Source organism: Aptenodytes forsteri, unplaced genomic scaffold (genome assembly GCF_000699145.1).
Source record: "Aptenodytes forsteri isolate BGI_AS27 unplaced genomic scaffold, ASM69914v1 Scaffold206, whole genome shotgun sequence".
Lineage (NCBI taxonomy): Eukaryota > Metazoa > Chordata > Aves > Sphenisciformes > Spheniscidae > Aptenodytes > Aptenodytes forsteri.
Window position 1 is genome coordinate 2,133,218 of NW_008794544.1, and position 22,022 is coordinate 2,155,239.

Here is a 22,022-nt window from a genome sequence, read left to right on the forward strand (position 1 = left end):
TATGCCTATAAATCAAGGACATCTGCCTTCTTGCATATTGTTGAGGTGTTAATAGGTTGGGAGGCACAGACGGAGGTAGTCACCAGATGGAGGTATTATTGTTAGTTTAACTGAATACATAGGAAGATCATGGAGAAGTATTTGTTATTATTTGTGGTGCTGATTTTTTTTATACATATAATAAGGCGATTAATAAAGTGATACTCTGCCTGACTCTTCAGTTGTTGCCAACTTCAATGATTTTATCAGAAGTCTCATGATACTGGTATTTTACTTAAAGTCTAGTCCTTAGAATCAATTATCATCTGATAATCTTAGCTTTCATTTCAAAATAAAATTGAGTTTCTGGTCTTCATGAATATAGAAGAAAACTTGAAAACATGGATTGAATGCACACAAAAGGCTCAGAGACAGTAAGTAAAATAATCCAAGCATATTTTTTTAAAATGACTTAAAATAGCTGTATCATTTGTAGGAGGCTGACTTGCAATTTTGTTTACCTTATAATACAGTACTGACTCTTAAGTTTAGAAAAGGTAGGCACCCATATATGTAACCAAAAACATTATATGACAATACAGAGAAAAAAAGAGAGCTATGAAAGGAATCAAGATGGATACTTTTGTATCCATGAAAGAGATGTTCAGATTTCTCTGCCTTGTACATTGATTTTTAGCAGTATATTTTCTTATCTCAGGTAGGTTGTGTGGAATATTCACATTATGCTTAGTTTGCTTAGGAAAAAAATACCAATACACCTAGCAAATTATAATATACTTTAATGGGAGCTACTGTGCAATTCTAAAGATCTTTCCCAAGTTGAATAAGAGTAAGTTAGTAATGAGACTGAACTAAAAAATGGTTGAATGAGCCACAAGAAAAGGAGTAAAGAGTTTATAGGCTGTCCTAAAATGTGTTCCCTGCACTTTTTTCTCTTCCAAATTCACCCCTGAAAAACTCCAGTGTCCATATCAGATTAATTGTCAGCAAACATTGCACCATCCCAAGTACACGATCTTCATCTGGCCTGTACTGGCCTGTACTCCCATATTGTCTGTTCAGGCTACCTGGAGTAGCATCCAGTGATTACTGCCAAGCTGAAAGAGAACAAAAAACAGAGACTGGCACATGATTTCAAACTTATTTTAAGGAGTCAGTTTACCGCCTCATTTCTCTTCTGGACCCCAAACTAACCCATAACTGGAAGTAAATTTGCATAGTGCTCAGGTTTCGTAATAAATTTCTTACATGAGGCTTGCTGAACAGGGGAAGGGGGAGGCAGGGGGAACCTTTTCATGCCGCTCTTCTCAAACCTTGTACAGAAAGTGTTCCATTCAAAATGAAAACATTTCTATTGCTTTACAAGGTGCCATATAAAGAAGGCAAAATGTGTTTCCTGTGTTACCTCTTATCACAGTAGCATATCAAGGTAGATTTGGGATCTATGGACCTCCACAGCACACTACTCCACCACAGATGCTAGTGCTGGAGATGCTGTAGCAAAGCATTTAAATATAGAAGGTCTGCATGATCAAATCTTGCCACTGTTTTGAAAGCTGTCCCTGTGTAAGGCCATGAGGGAAACACCAGACCTTGTTCATTTATTTCTCCCTTGCAAACTTAATTTTAGTAATGAGAAATCTGAAGGTTGCCAGCACAGACTGCTTGTATTCATGGTGGGAAAAATACTCAGCTATTCTTCTCAACATCCATTTTCAAGGGAAAGGTTTAATATTCAGAGTAATAAACCCAGTGTCTTTTCTCTGGTTAACGTAAATCTCCATTTTATTTTTTTCATTATAAAGACAAATATCAAAGGAAAACTGAAGCCAAAAGGCAGTGCATGAAAACTGGGAGATTCCCAGTAAAATAAAGCCCTCTAAAATAGGTAGAAAAGTATAACCACGTACTTGCTAGGTTGTTCCCTATGGATTTTCTTTCTGAATTCTTTCTTATTGCAAGTTAAAATCAACTACTTGAACATTTTATCTAAGAATTTAAAATACCTATCTAGATATCTTTAAGTAGGTTACCTGTGAACTAAAATAAAAAAAAAAAAAAATTATCTATAGAACTATGACATTAAAAATATGGACTAGAGTTCAGATCTTGCAGGTCTGAGCTGCAGTCTTGTTATGTGTGTAGGGAAAAAAGGAACATGGATAAAAGAAATTGAGCAATGATTAAGAGAATGCATGGGTCCTGAGATCCTGGTATTTTGAAAAGTAAAAAAGGTACTCATTTGATCATAGAGGTTAGGCTAGGCAAATGAAACTATCTCAAAGATTACATTTTAACATTAAAACTCTGTAACCTCTGGAAATAAGAAATAATGAGGAACTCTGTAATCTGGAAATAAGAAATAATGAGGCCTTGCAGTTCTAGTATCAAAAGTGGAATCTGAAAACATTTATTTAAAAAGAGATAGAGAGAGTGAGGGGGATATTATTACATGACATGCAGACAGATTAAAATATTATACAATTTTGAAGCTGTGAAAATATATATAAATATATAAGCTTACACTCTGAAAGAATATGTGTATGTAAGAGGGAGAGGAAGGGAGAAAATGCACTCATGACTTTCCAGTGTGATGTCTGAATGCAATTAAAATTTCCAGTTGTGATGCTGTAGCAGATCTTTGACAGTCAGCCATCTGAATACCATTTTGACAGCTCAGACACCTTTTTATGGTCACGCCATAGGAAAGATCATTGAAGAACAATTATTTTGTACCCATGGCTGGAAAAAAAATAATCAGAAACCCTTCCTCCTCCTGCCGATCTGAATGTTTTGTTTGCTCTGCCATAATAATTTACCCCTTGATGTGTGTACTAGGAAACCCCTCCCAAATTGCCTGCTAAATGTTGTATTTTCCGGAATCAGCGGAAATAGCAAGGTAAGCTTAAAAAATATTTGAGATGGAGAAAGAAAATAGAGCTGGTTTGTCTAAACTGTTATTCATGCAAGCCACTTCAGAGACTTTTGGCTTGACAAAAAGATTTAAACTGGGTAGGAGATTTTGGACCGAGGTCCTGATCCTCGTCCCATTAAAATCAAAGGTAATTTTTGCCACTAAAATCAGCAAAGCAGAAGAGCATCCTAAATGTCGCATTGCTGCACATTTACAATGATTCGTGATGCTCTTTCCTGGCCTGATCGCCTCTGATATTAGTTTCAACTATCCCATTGGCTGATATCAGTGTCTGAAAATAATTGATCTTTTATTATATACTGGCGCAATACAAGCTCCAGCTCATCAGAGTTTTAACAGAACACATACACTCTAAGTGGCAAAAAATGACTAGCAAATATTCCTTGGTTTTCACCTTTTCTAACTATCAGCAATTTGCACTGATACAGTGTCTTTAATGCAGAAACCATTAAAATACAAACATCCCAGAGGTTTGATTTCATCAGTTCATTCTTACTCTAAATACAGACTTCTTACATATGAAGGAAACTGTGCTGTAGCATCTGGGAAAGAAAAGACCATAAAATTAGAATTTAAAAATGATCAAGAGACTGGATTAAATTTCTTCCATTCCCTTTTCTTGCCGAAGCTTTTGTCACTGAAATACAAATGTCACAAATGTAAGAATAAAACATCTCAGGCATTAGGATTCTGTGATAGCTCATTCACATGACAATGACTGCACTGAGAACAGAACATTTCGCAGAATGTAGCCATTCTTGTGGCAAAGATTATAATGACAGGGAGAAACGGTGCAAAATTAACCAATTCTTGCATCTTCCAACAGTAATCTAACAAGCCTCCTTGTGTTCTGTATAATGTGTTATATTAGACCCAAAGAGAGGGTGAGAGGGTGAGAGAGAGAGAGAGAAATGAAATACTGCACACCTTGGGTCATAATTAAACTTATCTGCTTAGCCCAACAGTAAGAAATCTGCTTTTGCCCGTGCTGTTGCCAGCAGGTGCCACTGTAACAAATAGGAAAGTATGCTGAAGATTTTGGAAGAATTAGGATGTTGCTGGGGCCGTAAAACAAGAAAGCTCAGCGGGTCCCAGGGAGCACTAGCAGGAGCACCAGCGCTAGCCTGCTGAGTGGCCATGGGGAGGTCACCTCGGCTCCCTGTGCCCCATGTCCCAGCGCGCAGGGTGTGGGGTGACGGCATGGGGCTGGCGTTTGCAGGATGTTAACATGCGCGTTGTTGAGTGGCTCTCATGGGTGATAAGATACTCCCCCAGACTATCCTGCCAGCTTTTGTAATTTCTTCAGTACGAACTGAGATATTCAACCCCATGTTAGGTTCAGACCTTCAGTTAATTAGGTCACAACAGTGGTACCCCGGACTACCAGCTATGGATTTGCTTTTAAAATACAGTCAGTTCTGTATATTTGACCAGAGAGTAACAGGGTCACAAAATGAATATTGCTTCTCTCTTGGCTCGGTTGCGTTCTAGCTGTTGGGAGCGTGTTTAACCCTTGCCTTGCCAGCTTCCTTTCTGCAGTGATATTGTAGGTGTGGGTCAGCTCTGGGGTGTGCTTGCAGCTGGCTGTGCTATCCCGTCTCTAGCACGGCTCTTTCAGAGGGCCCTGGGGATGGCTGTTTTTAGTGCATATGTGTTTCTTTACAGGCATTTCCTGGTTTGGCGAAACATCAGTTGGGGCCTTTTCTGTACAGGAGTTTGGCTTCATTTAGGTATTTTTTGTGAACCATCGATATTAAATCCTGTCTCATGAGACTATTTTATCCTGAATTTTATCTGAAAATGATTCACCACAAAAATGTAAGGCTTTAGTAGTCTGACAACCTCAAGCAGGTTTACTGGTGTGACTGTACGCCCACCTCCGGTCTCGGGGCCCCAGAGTGCCATTTTTTATAGATTTCAAAAGGGAATCTGCCCTTCTGTAGTAGAGTTTGGGGAGAGGAAAGCTCCGTGTTTACATTCTCTTCTGCACTCCTGGAGCTATGAGAATAACAAGGGAGTGAAACCTTCGCAGGTTTTGAGATAATGGCACATCAGTTCGTGCAAGAAATTATACGGTGATAGACTCTATGAGCAAAAAGGATCGTTCCCGTGCTATGTTCCCATGAACAAACTGAAATGCAACCACTGACATTCATTTATTTCTGACATTCATGTCCGTTCTGCAAACAAAAGCCCATCCGCGTAACAACTGTGGACTACTATACAGGCCACAGATCTTCTTGGTTTTCTGGCATCACAAGTCTGATAAAGATTTATTCCTCTTTGCCTTCAGAACTTACTTTAAAAAGATGAGTTTCACTACACAGAAGTTGCTGTACAATTTCCAATTTCCTATCGCATGAACTTTTAATAGACTTATTGCTCCTTGTGAATAATAGGAAAAAATATTCCTGATGCATAGCCTCTAACCTGAATCCTTTTTGGCCCCCTCTGCAAGTGCTGATGAAGACTATCCTTCGCTGAGTCTTTATCTGAAATATTGCTTAATGTAAGCCTTATCAGACATGTGCTATGCACAATGTGCTTTCTTCCCTAATTTTCCTATACCTGCTCTGATATCTGAGTGGTTTGTGCTGTTAGTTACCATCTAGACATACGCTGGTGGTAGAATTTCTACGTTGTGTTAGTTCCAGGTTTATAACACTGTTGTGTTAGTGCACATCAATTCCTAACTTACAGGGATGCTTGCGAGTCAGATAGGTGATATGTTTATCTTAGCTGTAGCTTGTCCTAAGAATGTACAATTTTTTTATTTCCCTTGAAGTGCTGGGAAAGGTGACAAGTTGACAGTTCCCCTTTGTTCCAGCCTAGAAGTCGGTCATTTCCATTAGGTCTTATTGTTCTTTTCTGAGGAACTGACTTGTTTTTCACTCACAAAAAACTGTCAAAGAGTTTAGTCCCCAAAACAAACTAAAGTAAAAAGATTATATAGTTTGATGGGAATATCTGCTGTATTGTTTAATCCTCTCTTAAATCTCCTTTTTCAGCTGCTGTGCCTACAAATCACAACCGCTTGGCAATGGTACGCTTAGAAGAGAGTCAGCATTTCTGCTCAACCCATTTTATTTTTATTTTGCTTCTTTTTCCAGCCAACATCAACTTCATTGTCTGCCTTGTGCACCTGCAGCATCCTATTTGATGGCTAGGCTGTGAATCCTCAGGGGCAGGGAGATTTTGCTACTTGTCTGTGTTGTACCTATCACAAAACAGCACAATTCCTTGATTACTACACCATAAATAATGATAACATTACTAAAGTAATGTGCAGAAAATGAACAAAACTGGAAAGTAATATTCTGGCAAGCCCTACATTTTTGTCTCCACTTTTCCAGAATCGGTAACAACAGGGCTCCCAAAAGAGCAATTGAAAGCTCACAGATATCTATGGGCAGTGTTTTTTTGTTTTCATTTGAATTTAGGCTTAACGTAGCCTCTTTTGGTTCCCTAGCAAGGAACTGTCAGAAAGTCACCAACCTTAGAACATTTGTTTCAGAGTAGGTTCTGCAGTTATTGGAGGATCCATGAAAAAGTGAATATGGTCCCAGGCAATGTTCAGTTTTTCCAGAAATATTGCTGGTTACAGGGAGGATTTAAAACAAAACAAGACCAACCAACCAACCAAACCCCCCAAAAACCTTGGTGGATTTCTGACTCTGTACCTTTGGCATTCTGCAACAGTAGGGAAGATTTTGAAACAAGGGATTCCTTCCCCTCTCTTTTGTATGCACTCAGAAGACAGGGGTTAGTGTGCAGTGGGAAAAGGAAACAAAGCTGACGCATGGTACGTATTCCTTAGTAAGAAGAAGAGAAAAAAATAATGTTAAATAACTAAAGAAAAGATTGCCTGAAATACATTTTATTCATTGAGATAGAAAAGCTGGATATGAGCAGTGGAAAATATACAGCTATGTCTTTCAGCTTTAATTCTTTTGCAACTTTACTCATTTATATGCTTCAGAGTTCCAGGAACTTGTGTATGGAATGTCTTCAATTGGTTTTGCATCTGTCACTATAAAGTCCTAGAAAATTGCTTATTTTGAGAGATTTCATTGTTCACTTTGACATTTTAGATTTTCTCAGTCTGAGCTTCTTAACAGCTTTGAATTTATTCATGTATCCTTCAGTCCAGATACATATATATACACGTGCATGTATGTATATGTATACATGTGAGTATGTATATACGTGTATGTATGTGCATGTATATACATTTATATACATGTATGTATAGATATTTGTATATCTGAGAGCCAATAGTCTTCTAATTTTATATGCTTTCTGTTGAGAATTAAATGATACTTATCCCAGAGCCTCAACCATCTATTTTTCTAGTTACCAATCCTTGGCCTTCCTCATTTGAGAGAGGCTATGCTCTATTTCTTAATTCAGTTTAGCCCTTCATAGTTAAGCTCTTCGATTTGTGATAGATTGCCATAATTAAGACTTGCAATTGCAACTCTTTCTACAATGAAGAGGCAATATTATTAATTTATACCAGTTTATTTTTAATTAAGCATTATTCATCTTCATAAATATATTTGTAAAATTAGATTAAGAATGAATTTCAGGCAAGAATTTTGGATTTTCAGATCACTAGTGAATGAACTGGTGCTCCCTACGTTCAGACGGTGTCTATTATGTTGTGGGCACTTCAGAAAATAAGCAGTGAGTAAATACTACACCTGAATGGTTCTCCAGGAACTTAGAAATTGGTTTGAGTGTGTCAAATGATACTCTAACTATTTTTATGTTGCTTGTGAACTAGTCAGTTATTGCTGATCCTTTCCTTCTCCAAATTCTTTCGATGAAAATATACTCCAACAGAGGTCTTTCTGACATTACTTCAGACTGGTTTCATTCCATGTTTAATTTCAGCATTCATAAATCAATTATGTCTTGCTGTGTAATCAAGTACCTCAGGGGCTAGGCCCAATAACTGTTTAGATTTATGTATTTTACCGAGCTTATATCACACACAGAGCTGGCTTACACTCTCCATTACAAATGTGTATTTGAAGTAACTTTAGTGGGATTAGCAAAGTTACAGTGATGTAAATGAGGGGAGGGGAGAATCAAGCCCGTGATCTGTCAAACGTATATATTTAGATGGCACGCAGACCTTTTTCTGCACTTAAAAAACTATTTTATGGTATCTTTCCAATGTGTCTGTTTGGCTGATTTACAATATTGGAAAGCCAGGGAATTTCTAAAACTGAATCCATATAAGACAAAATTCCTTTGATTGGACCTTATCCCCAGTCCATTAACACTCTTCCATCACTTTCAACGTTGGCAGTTCTCAGATAGTGTCAATCCCAGGGGTGGAAATCTTGGGTTTGTGTTTGTCTTGATTCTGTCTCTTCTGAACCATGTAAATATAAACATTAAACTGTCATGTCTAACTCAGAGATATATCAAACCTTAAACTAGTAGTAGTTGTTGAGGATAGTCAAATATTAGTGCAGATCTGAAAAGTGCAAGAAAGGATGTTTGTACACATATGTGTGTTTATATACGCCTGGACAACTAATAATTGTCTTCTAATAAGATGAATTCTTTAGCAGCTTCAGAAGGTACTGAATTATGCCATGCGTCTTCTCGACATAGCAAAACTTGATCTGTTCATTTCCCTGAACTCGTATTATCTATCCATAAAATGTCATATTGATTTTTAAATACCACTTGTAAACTTCATGCTGTCCACATCCTGAACTTGAGTGGCTTTGGGAACTACTGATAGCTTTTGTTCTGCTTCACTTGTTTACGTACCAGTAGTAATCCTTTTTTTCAACACTATTAGGATTAATTTTAGATCTCAGTGGATCTGGATTTCAATGAATTTACTTCTTCTGTACTCTGGTTTATTTTTCTGAAAATGCAAGCAGTTGTGTTTTACTGACAAATATCTTAGTGGAAAATGGCTTCTGTGTCAACAGAATGTTTTCATGGAAATAACATTTTAAGTTCATAGGGGGTTTCAGGCTAACATTCTCTGTGAAGGATGAAACAAAACAGCTTATGACTTAGCTGATCAGTCACACCTAAGCAAGAAAAGCCAAACTTTAAATATTTGTGACCAACCCATAGATTCTTAAGAAAGATATTTGTCCAGTATATTTGATAAATCCGTAAGTTCCAGGGAACTATGGTCGCCCCACTGATAATCTGCAAACAGAAAAGAAGATTAAATTTAGTGGCTATTTTATTCATGGGTTCTTCCATTCAGATCTAGTAGAGACTGTTTTTTATTTGATATGCATTCTTTTGAAAAAATATAATGGCATAGAGCTCTCTAAGCTCAAATGTAGTTTGTTGAGAAAGAACTCAGTTCTTCAGTCTTCTCAGTTGTCCCATTGACGTTAATGGGTGTTTTGCCCACTAAATTCTTCACAACTTGGGCCTTATACAATTTAGGTCATCCATTTTGGGTTAAACTTTGGGAAACCATGATTCTTGGCATACTACCCTTCCACTGTCACTCCCTTACAGTAAATAAAAACACTGGAGAGGCTTGATGACAGGAGTACCAAGTTGAAAATGTAACCTCGGCATCACTTGAAATGAAAACAGACTCAGCAAGTAAATGTTCTGGCATTGAAACATTAAAATTAAATCCCACTTCAAATACAATTCTTTAATTGGGAAGCATCCCAAGCACAAAGACTTCACTTCCCAACAAACACAACTATTATGCTAATTGGTATGGCCCCCATACAAGCCTTGGGTGGATCTGAAGTTAGCTGTTGTTATTCTGGCCTGACTTTCCAACCACATTCATTTTGCTAAATTGCATTTCTATGAGAGAGTGGGTTGATATGCTGCAAGTGTTACTAATTCTCTGAATCACTTTTTTTCTTTTAAACAGAAGATCAAAAACCCAAACCACTTTCTATTTTTAAATGCTGTATTTCCATAAACAAAAGTAGACATTTGAATAACCACCTTATTAAGATTAGGTGTTCCTGAAAGGGAGCCCTGTTTCTCAGTGTTTATTACTGACCACAATACTAAATTATGCAAATCTTAAAAGTATGGTTGAACAAAAGACCTATATAATTTAGCTGGTTGAGATTTTTATTTTTAATCTGTAGGTGTGACTTTAGTGCTGACAGAGGTAAAGATTAAAAATCCATTAGAGCTTCCACAGGGCAGTCAAAAGGGTTTGCAGAAGGGTCCAAAGCAGACTTGCCAGATCTCTTTGGACCCATAACCAGACTCTGAACTGTGTTCCCTCCAGAATATCCTGGAGCAGATTTAAAATCCCACAGGCAGGAAGGGGCTAATACTTCTTGAGCAGTACTTCTTGCTTTCACAGGGCTTCGCAGAGCCGTAACCCTGACAGTGCTGCTTGGAACTGTTTCAATGGGCTGACTCTTTCTAGTGGGAGTGGGGAATGCAGTATTATGTAGAAAGACAGATGCATGGAGCACATGGCATCTTAGGTAAAAAAAGATATTGCTCCTTCTCTCGAGCATAAATATCCAGTTCACTCATACCAGGACTTCAGAGAGACCAGAGTACACTTTTAGTGAGGCACTTGACAAACACCCAGCCCACCCAGGTCCAAACTAGCCTTCTAGAGAGGCAAGCTGAAAGGAAGTGAGAGAGCCTGTGTCCTCGACTTCTGTGTTTTGGAGAGAGAAGTGATGCTGTTGTTGTCACTAAGTATGCTGAGGAAAATATTGTTCCTCGGTTTGATGCCCTAAAACCAAGTGATTCAACAGCTCTGCTATGTATTGAATCAGAATCTTGGCCACTGTTGCTGTAAATACAGAGTATATAATTCATACATTCCTGAATTCACACAACTTTACCCTTTTTATGGAGAATAAATGATGAAACAAAACCTCACTAACATTTTCCTTACTTTTCTTGCATGTTTATTTACTTTCCATCTCCATATTGTAACTTTCTATTTTTATTCCACTTTTTTTTTTTTTTTTTGCTTTGCCTTTTCCAATCTTTTTGCCCTTTTTACTTTTCATCAGTTCCACATTAGATTCTGGTTTTACTTCTCTCTTGTTTTGGAAAGGCTTTTCAGATTAATTTTTGCACTTCATCTTATCACCTTTTTGCTTCTGTATCTCCTTCTAATGTCTTTTTCTCACACCTTCTTTGCTTTTACTTCCATTTCTCTCCATTTTCTCACTCCCCATTTCTGAATTTTCTTTCTATTCTCCAGTATTACACTAAAACACTGTGCAAATAAATGTCTTTGTGGGGACTTTTATCTTTGGAAGTGTTTTATAGCCGTGAGATGCCGCTCCCCAGCACCCTTGCAGAGATTTATATGCAGGCTGTATGCTTAGATCCCTAAATGCACGTTCAGCTGCTTAGCATTCATCTCTGAACTTCAGTAGCTTAAGCTTCATTCTTGAGTTAAGTGCAAGAAATGACTAAATGCTCTCCTGTACTCAGATCTGCAAACCTGTCACAGAGGAGAAAGTCACTGGTAATGAACTTCCCTCAGGAAAACAGTTAGAGACTGATAGAGTTCTCTTGCCCGTGCTGTAGTGATCGGGACCCACTGTTCTGAGTGTTTTCTATCTTGTCTTGAATGCTAAGCCAGCCTGGAAATGGAGAAGGCACTCCTGCACAATTACACCGCACGCCCTCAAGCCTTGTAGAGCTCCCCTGAGCTGGCTTCAGTCCCCAGGAACTGTGGTCACCCGTGAGGTGGCGGGTGGTTGGTTTTTACCAGAATGCAGCTAAACATAAAGAGACCATTTACTGAGCAGGGAGTTTGCAGTGTCTTTGTTCCTTTAACCTGACACCAGAAGAAGGATAATCCTGAAAATTCAGAATGGTAGCTTTTTGACTTAGTGAGAGCACAAATCCCTCTTCACGATCTATCTTAGAAAGGCTCTCATCACACTAATGAGGTCTGTCCCAGGCAATCTCTTGCTTCAGAAAATAAATCCTACGTTGTAGTAAGGATTTTTTATCATAATCTGTCTGCATTTGGTATATTTCCTTTCAGGCACCTTTCTGTGGTACTACTTTTCTTATGGTGTCCTCTGTGTCTCTTCCCTCATCGATAACCAAAATGAATGCTGCTGCTGCTTTTTCTCTCCTTTTTAATTCTACTTCTCCAAGGGCACTGCTGCTCACCAATTCCATTATGGAGAAAAAAAATACTTTCTGACAGCTGGAATGTGTGGTTTTCCTTCATTATCTTCAGCCTATGGCTGCATCCAGAAAAAGAGAATTTCAGTACCTCCTAGAAAGCACAGCTCTTTCACCAATTTAACACTAGCAAATGTCTTCATACGTTTCCTTAGTAAGTGGGATATTTCATGAGAAGCTTTGTGGACAGGCAGTGGCTCCTTCATTTGTGGCTAAAACATTTGTTGCTTTTGCAATTTGCAATGACTGCTTAAGAAAGGAATGGTTTGTTTTTGGAAAGCTGCTTTGAGTTCAGTGGGTTCTGTGCATAGTTAACGACAATGCTTTAATTTTGTGGTGGGGGTAGTGATGCAGCTTGTGCTTCTTGGAGTCTTTGCTACATTCTTACAAATTACATGTCGCAGGAAGCCTGTTTTTGGTTTACTTCAAATTTAAAGTAATCCCCTCCCCCTGCTTTTATTAGACCAGGGGTCAATTCCAGGAGCTCTGGTGGCAAAAAGCAGCTGAGCAACAAACACGTCTGATCCCTGAAGATTATCTGATAAATCTCCAATGACTAAGGGCAGATGTTCTGGCTTGTATGCCATCTCCTTCCAGTGCCTGGGAACTGGGAGTGCAACCAGAATGTGACTGTGCTCAGAAGATTTACACTTACCAGAAAAATCTCTTACTCTTACTCATCAGTGCTGGAGCTCTGCCTGGGGTAAGGTTGGCATAATGGTAGGAGGGTGACAAGGTGGCTAAAAATCTTTGTCCTTTGCTTCTCAATCAAATGTGAAGAATAAGAAAGAATCTGATCCTCTCACCTTTTTTTTTTTTTTTTTAATTTGTTACACCAACATTTGCTTAAAAAATCAAGAGAGTAATAAATGGAATAACAAACAAGGTATTGCATGGAGGCAGCAAGCTCTGACATATAATGACAGGTTAAAAGTTAATAAGTGAAGTGCAGCTGACACAAACACACCACTTTTGAAGCCCACGCTGACTTTGTATAGCACTGCCTCCGTCCAGAGTAGTTTTAACTCTGGGATGCCTGCACCAGGCACTGCTGTTGTTCTGGCTTGCCTAGAGCTCATGCAACGCTGTATATGGATGTATAATGTAGGCTGAGAGCTTTGAATACACACATGGCAAATGTGCTCCGTATGGGTAGTATGTGTGTCTGTGAGAGAGAGAGGAAATAACAGTATCCATAGCTATGTCCTAAATGAAAAACATTCAGCAATTCAAACCGAATCAGGGTCACAGTCTGTAATAATGTAGTGTCAAAAATTAACGGCTAAATTAGGGATTTATTTTGTTTGTCTGTGTAATCACTGAAAGTACCTAGGGAAAACAAAGCTGCAGTTTGAAAATAAAATATCTAAACTGCTTAGATGATTAAAATACATAGCTTAAAAAAGTGAAGCTTGTCATATAAGATGTTATAAGTCAGTAAAGCTGTACTGTACCATTATGGAAATGAAAATAATGGAAATCTCTATTTTATTTCGTTGTTTGGTTTTTTTTTTTTTTAATTACAAGCTGTTGCTATATGCTTGTGTATAAGATGGTGGAAAAATTTGTATAATATCCTTATATGGGATACACTAAGTGTTCACATAATTGCATACTCCATTGTAACTCAGACCACAGATGTCAGGTCAAAATTCTGTCCTCTAAATCAAGAGAAAAAATTTTAAAGAAGAGAGGTAAGAAAAAGCTTCTGAATATTCTCCACTATCTCATAAAGTGATCCTCAAGTATTATGCTGAGTTTCCCAGAAATCAAGATGTCTCTAAATGTTATTTTTACATTCCTATGCTTCTTTGTACTTTGAAATAAATTACTCTGTATGAAACACCTCCTCCGAGCTGTACTGTTCCTCCTTTCTCAGCAGGGGCAGTCGTGTGGAGCAGGACAGTTTCAGGGCCCATTATGCGATGTAAGGATACTTGGGGCTGAGCAACCTTCTCCATATTGCCAGGTTCTCCCCAAACCTAAGGTATCACTTGACAACAGACAGTGGGTCTGGTCTATAATATAACCTTACAGCTGAAAAACCTCTTGGGAAGTCATCCAATCTATTCCCCTACACACGACAGGATTATCTACAGCCATGTCATTTCTGACAGATCTTTTTTTTCCAGCCTACTCTTAAAAGCGTTTAATGATGGAGACGTCACACTCTGCCTTCTTTTCTGAGCAAAATAACTCCAACTTATGTATTCTTTCCTTTTCCAGCATATTTCCTAGACTTATGACCTTTCTTTCAGATTTATTCCAATCTTCTTAGCAATGCACTGACCCAAAATCAGCACAGTATTCCAGATGACTTCATTCTAGAAGAGGCAAACAAATGAGATTCAATGTCCTGTCAGAATCTGACTTTTTGTTGGAGCTACTTAAAATTAGTTTCAGTTCATGCCATCTGTCTTGATGGTGTGTCTCAGAAGGAAACACCTTACCAGTGAAAATAACAAATTGTTTCTTCATTGAACATTAAGAGCGATCATGCAAAACCTGCTTTTGCTCACTCCCAACAGTTGGTAAGATCTGTTGGCCCTATCACTGAAACCTCAAGGTACACACTCTCTTACACAGTTTGCTGAGCTTATATTGTTCTACAGCATTTAACATCATTAAAATCTTGGAAATTTTCAGTTTCCTTAATGAATAACAATGAGGCATTCATGGTGTTTTCTGTATTCAGCATACATGGCCATAACAGCCACATGATTTCAAATTCTGAGTCCATCTACTGGGCTATAGATAAAGATATAAAGCAATTATTAAGTCTTGGATAACAGGTCATGGTGGAGAGGACCAATCTGAAAACAAAGGCCAGAGCTACAGCTATGATAAGATCACGCTTGGCAGAGGGTGGAGGTGTGTTTCCCTTTTCTGGAGCAAACACAAGCTAAAATGTCCACAATGTAAAGTGCTGTAGTTATCTGAGGATACAGCTATACCAGCACAGGGGTGCTGGAGCCCCTCCCTGGCCTTGCTGACAAGAGCCATGGCTATTTTTCCCTCCACCCCACTAAACAAAACAGGGTAGTGTCAGTGATCCTCCCATGCTTTTGCCCTGAATACCTTTTTCTAGGAAAGTACTAGTCAGCAGGGTCCAAAACGATGCCAGGGGTGTTGCCAACACCTAAACAGCAGGGGTGGCTGTAAAACAGTGACCAAATGTTGTCCCTGCTTGCTCTGGAAGGGGTGGACAGGGAGAGGTGTCCTGAGCAAGGCTTCTCCCACCTGCATGTTATCCTACTTTCTACTCCTTTCCAGGAGGAGGAACTGGTAGGCATAAAGCTATCTGCACCCTGTTTACTATGTCTCGGAGTTCCTTTTTCCTTTAGGAAATCTCAGCTGCAGGCTTGAGCAAGCTCTTTGCCCTTTCTATCACCGCAGGAGTAGAAAGGTAGTGCAGAGCCAAAGTTATTTTCGTATTTTTCAGCTTAACAAATGGTATAAAATGAAATTTTGGTCTTTTTAGGCCCAGTTTCTAGTAAAATAGTCTTCTGAATTTTCTGGGGCAGACTTGGTTATATCATGCCCAGTGACATGTTGTTGGCATATGGCAGTAGACTGTAAAATGGGGAGAAGTGAATCAAAGGCATGTTAATATTAATACATCTATGTTGCTTGCTGCTTGAGGAATGCAGTAGAAAGGGAGTCATATGTAGTTTATAGAAGAACTGAATACATTCCAGATGTTAACCATGGAACCAAGCCTTGTATATACAAAAAGGGTTTTCCCAGTGCCTATATTTAATGTCCACATAAAAAGACAGGTTTTCTAAAACCCTTCCTGCTATATGGCAGCATAAATCAGGGACAGTTTTCATCTTGAATCACAAATTTAGTAAATAATACCCATCTACTTTAGTATTTGTTTATTCATAAACATTTATTTATGAATGAGAAACTAAGATGAAATACTAGTGGAAATCTAATGCATGTGACAGTTTTGAACAGAGGTCCCTCCTCCACCCACAGCTTGTGCCACTATGGTCAGGTAATGCCAGCATAGCAGAATATCACAAGGTTTACTTGATGGTGGATCCTGACCCAACAGACATCACAATAGAATCATAGAATCATAGAATCATTGAGGTTGGAAACGAACTCTAACATCATCGAGTTCAACCGTCAACCCAACACCACCATGCCCACTAAACCATGTCCCTAAGCGCCTCATCTACACGTCTTTTAAATACCTCCAGGGATGGGGACTCCACCACTTCCCTGGGCAGCCTCTTCCAATGTTGAACCACTCTTTCAGTAAAGACATTTTTCCTCACATCCAATCTCAACCTCCCCTGGCACAACTTGAGGCCATTTCCTCTCGTCCTATCGCTGGTTACTTGGGAGAAGAGACCGACACCCACCTCGCTACAACCTCCCTTCAGGTAGTTGTAGAGAGCAATGAGGTCTCCCCTCAGCCTCCTTTTCTCCAGGCTAAACAGTCCCAGTTCCCTCAGCCGCTCCTCATAAGACTTGTTCTCCAGACCCCTCACCAGCCTCGTTGCCCTTCTCTGGACACGCTCCAGCACCTCGACGTCCTTCTTGTAGTGAGGGGCCCAAAACTGAACACAGTAGTCGAGGTGCGGCCTCACCAGGGCCGAGTACAGGGGCACGATCACTTCCCTACTCCTGCTGACCACACTATTTCTGATACAGGCCAGGATGCCATTGGCCTTCTTGGCCGCCTGGGCACACTGCCGGCTCATGTTCAGCCGGCTGTCGATTCAGGGACTTTGCAAGATCTGGTATTTGCATTGGAAAAAAAGGAGACAGCAGCAATGTACTTAGTTGCTATTGTCTCTTCAGTATGGGAAACTTGGAGTATTTATATTCTACTAACATCAATTTGAGTCAGAGGCAAGAAAATATACTGCATTTGTTCATGACTAGACAAATGTTGTTCTGGTGAAGCTATTTTTAACTTTGGTGGTATTTTACCTGCTATTTTTGAGTCTGAACTGGAGGCAGGGGAAGCCAAATAAAATGTCATATTGTATCACCTTTATATGTTGACAGAAATTAATGCCTTTCATTATTAAATATTTATGTAGATCATGTGATCTCTGCATTCAATCTAAAATATCTATGGCAGCTCAAAATTAACATTTTCCCTATACTTGTAATAAACAGTTCACACACAATCTGTAGACTTGAAATTAAGTCGCTAAAATAACTGGTGGAATAGCTATGAATGATCAACAGATTCAAGAACATTGTTAGCTCCTTCCAGCCAAATTGTGAATGAGAGAAGAGATTAAATTCTTCAAGTTATTCACTGCAAATTATTTGCTCAGCTCTTATGATTGTTGTGGTGTTATGCATGACACCCAAAATGTAATAGGCATCTTAAAAAAATGAAGGTACCAACTTGGAATCCAATTTGGTTAAATTAAAAGGCTGGAGTACTGCTGTTCTCTTCTGTTTGAAAGTCTGCGGGAAGAGGGACTGGAAAGTCAAAGAAGGAAGAAACCTCTGATGTTTTCCTTGCTGTGCCAAACTCTCTAGTGGTTTTGGGATGGATCTCCTGTGGGATAGGTCCCAGACCAGTCCCCAGACTAGTCTCTCCAGTCAAGGAGAATCGGTCTGAAGCCAGGGCTCCATAACATGAGGCATATCATAGCCAGGGTGACTTAAGCAGCCCCCTGTCCTTTCTGCCTCAGCCTGGCCTTTCCAAGTGCCACTATGCAGTATGACACCTCTCCGTTCTGCTGACACAGAAGTTTGTGGCTCCTTGCTAATAACAAGCTCAGAGAAAAATAAAAAATAAAATCAAAAAGACAAAACCAAACAAAAAAAAAAGGTTCAGAATACACCTGAAAATCTGTATGTTGTCACAGTTAAGGCTGGTGTATATGATAAAAACAAGAGTGTAAGAACAGGCTGCACATCAGCACTGAGGCCAAGTCCCTTATTGTGCTGAATTACAGCTCAAATCCATGCATGTGGAGAATGTGTGCTATCATCCTCCTCTTAGCTCCTAGGGCAAGTGATGCCGAAAGTGGCTGTGTTGTCAACATTTTAATTTTCATGCAGAAATCACTTTCTGCTAAATTTCTTAGAGGGCATGATGCATGTCCTGCATGATGGAAGTTTCCCCGTTAGCTTTGCCTGCTCATCCGGTGGGTGGCCAGGCTCTGGAGGAGTGAACAAATGCTGCCATGGAGAATGTGGCAGGCTTCGGCATTATTTCTATGACCGTGAACCTAATGTGCCTCTTTCTACCTGTACGCTGCCTTTCTGCACTCAAAGCGTTAAATCTGAGCTGCAGCTTGCCCATATGCAGGAGGTGCAGACAGTGATCTCAGATAAACCCACTTACCATATTCAGGATGTACATGGGAGTTCTTTGAAGTCAGTCCTTCAATCAGGGTCTGGTGGGAAACACTGGGGATGAGGAGGACCCCTGGGGAGAGATGCAAACTACTCCTACCCAGAGTGAGGGAAGACAAAGAGACTTAGAGAGGGATGGGAGCAGTTTCAAGGAAACTTCTCAACTGCTTAAAAGCTGATCTTGGTCACACGAGGAAAAGATGGTCTCTAGGAAATACTGACCTGGGACATTTGCTTGTGAAATGGCTGTAAGAGATTAAGGAATTACCACCTCACAGGTGGGTTTTTTTTCCTATTTGCTGCTCAGATATGGTAACTGGGTAGCAGAGGGCTGATATTTTGTTTGGTGCAAAAGAAAACAGGACTGCTTAAAACCCTTTGGATATAGGCTCCATCTGTTATTTTAAAGTATTTCTCTGTTGCGGACTGAGAAATAACAGCTTTTTAAATGTGTCTCCCTTTTGACCTGTAGCATCAGTGCCTTCCTGATAACGACGCTCTCCAGACTGCCTACTTGGCTCCGTGAGACAAGAGCTATGGCACGATGCCTGCCAGAGTCCTGCCTGGTGCTCAGTGACAGCTCGGGCCCATCTCGCAGCCCAGGAGGCTGGTGAGAGATGGCAGGGGCTGCCGGCTGATGTGGGACAGCTGCCTGAGGGGCCAGGCACACCGCCGGGTCTCGGTGAACCTTTGCATGTACGTGCTGGCTTGCCTGTTCCTGTGGCTCTGACAAGTAGTCCAGAAGTGGCTGCTTTTGGGTTTAGCTGGGAATGACACGCATTATTCATTCGGCTTTCTGACTGCTTAGCACCTCCAGACTCCTCCTGGCTGTTTATATTTAAAAATAAATCCTAACAATCACTGTTCAAAGTAAGGACTGGCAGCCTGCAGCATTTTTATTAAAGCACACTGAGCAGAAACTGAAGAGAACAGATAAGAGTTAATGGGTGTTTGTAAAACAGGCAAGAAAAAGCCTTCTGATTCGTGAACCTTCACCAGCAACAACTTCCATGTCAGAGGAGCAGAGACGCTGAAAGGGCGAGAGCCAAAGGCTCTCACTTTAAATGTAGGATTTGACAGGACACCAGCAGGGTAGGACCTCAGGGAATGACTAAGCAAATACTTAGGTAGGAGGTCTGTGAGGTAAGCAGGACTAAATTGGTGCATCACTTTGAAGGTCAACAATGCAATTTTATAGGTAATACTAAGATTTAATGGGCATCCATGGCAGAGCCCAAGGTACGGGAGTGAGGTGCTGAGAAAACTCAGTACTGATGCTCGTGCTGCAGCACCCTCTGGAAGGAGCTGAGGCTCCCAGAGACTGTCCAGAGTGGTCTCAGCAAAACTGTGCTCCCACGGGTCTGTGCGCCTTAGGTGGATGTAGAAACATCACATGGCACCAGTCCTCAGCGTCCACTGCCATTTAAAAACAAGAGGAATTTATCTCCTGCTTTATAATGTACTGAACACTGAATTCTTTTTAGTAGCATTTACCACAATGGATATCTTTGTTCTCTCTGGTTTTAATCCCTGAGCACACGTGTTTATGTTCCCTTAAAGTATGCTGGGAGTTTGCAACTTGCAAACATTCGAACCACAGTAATAATTAAATTATTTCAGGAGTTTTTACCTGGGATACTGAAATGTTTTTAGAAACGGTTGATCTAGTTCCTCCCACCCCCAAGCTTTTATGTAAAAGAATGTTAAAGCTCATAGCAGCAAAACTGTTTTTGTCAAATCTGAATAACTGCACTAGTCATAACAAAATGAATATCTCTGCCTGTATCCCAATGGGCTTCTCTCCTGTGTCAATTCTTTCTCTGATGATTTTTTGTCTATATATAAATAAATACATCTGCTCAAGGCCCCACCTTTCCTTTCACTGACATAGCTGGTAATATTGTATTTGTCCTTCAAAGTCATGCAGACGGAATCCTCAGGCTCTAGGTATTAAATGCTGGCTAACCTGATTATTTTCTTTAAAACATAAATGAAATTATTACTATTCCCCTCCATTTTCACACCCTTTATAAACTCCTGGCAGAAAAAGGAGAGACAGATAATAAGATACTCGAATCACTTTCTTACCCTGTAATTAGCACATGAAAAAAGAACTTATTGAAAACAATAATTCCTCAGTCATTTGTCTTTATTTTAATTTTGCTTTGAAGCCAACATATTTTCTCAGAGATTTCATTAGCAGCCATTTTGTAAATGAGATTCTCACTAGTAAGAACCAAGTTTGAGTGCTCTATCACATTAAAATTTAACATTTTTCTATGGCTTAATATAACTTCTTCTTAATGCAGAGAGACTTTTCTGCGATGTTCATTGTTTAAAGGGCTGGATCTAATTAAGAACATAAGTGCCTAAAAGTAAAGTGCTTCAGTACCTAACTCTGAGGCATCTGGCTCCTCGAAGGCAGTCCAAAATCTTAAGTTACCAAGTACAGCAAGCATCCGTGCTTAAGGGAAGATTTAAGCATCTCACAAAAAGATCCAAAACAGCCAACAAGCTGAAAAAGCAACTCCTAGGACAGTTTTAAAGCCTCCCACATGGGCTTCTTAGGCCAAAGGGAAGTATCTTAAATGAATTTTTAAATCTCTCCTGAAGATAGCTCAATTTCTTTAAAATAATTGAGTAGAGTGTTACTCTCTCTCTCCTCTTTAAAAAGATCAGTCAATGGGGAAAAAAATGCTAGAAACTCTCTTTGGAATAAAGACTGGAAATTAGGATGGTATTTCCTCCTGTCTGTCACTGCCAAGCTGAAGCACCATGAGCCTTCTGCATGTCTGCTGGTGAGCCTAAGCTTTTCTGCCCATCTGTGAAACCATACTGGGAAGAATGGCGAGCATTTCCACCAGCTCGTGGGAAGTTAGGCCAGTCCCCTGGAAGGTAAGTAAGAAACATGTTTTAGTTCACTGGGAAGTGGTTTAGCCATTTGGCTCCTATAGAAAACATAGGCAGGACCTAACCTTGGTGTATTTGAAAGAGACAACTGTGACTTCTGCAGTTTGATATAAACTTACCTTGTCTGTCTGCGCTAGAAAAGTGAAGCTTTTTAGTTAAAAAAGTTTTAGCTGACTACCTCAATTCCCTGATTTGCTTTGCACCTGAATCCTTAAGCTTTACCCAAACCCTCCTTGTTGCATTCAGTTAAAACTAGGGGCCAAAATGCTCTCTGCACTGTTCCACTTTCACACCACAGCTCCAGCAACAGAAGAGTCTCTGGGGACTTTTGCTGCTCTTGCAAAGTAAGGAGAGGAGTGCAAACAGGAGCAGAAGCCATGATTTCCAAGCCTGGAGCAAAGCAGTGACTTACTGTTGCTTGAAGATGTGCAAGGACACAGCTTATTGTGAGTTGGAAAAAAATGTGTCCACATGGGGCTGTTTTAGCTATCTGGGACCATCCCTGACCAGGTGGCTCCAAGGGTTGCTGAGGTTGCATTGTCCCCAGCTTTGCTCGGGAAGATTAGTGTTGCCTTCTTGCCCCAGGACAGGCTGCAAGATAAATAAATATATATATATATAATTGTTTCAGAATCCTTCCCAAGAGAGCTTACAGAGGAGAAAAGTATATATATATTGTTTCAGAATC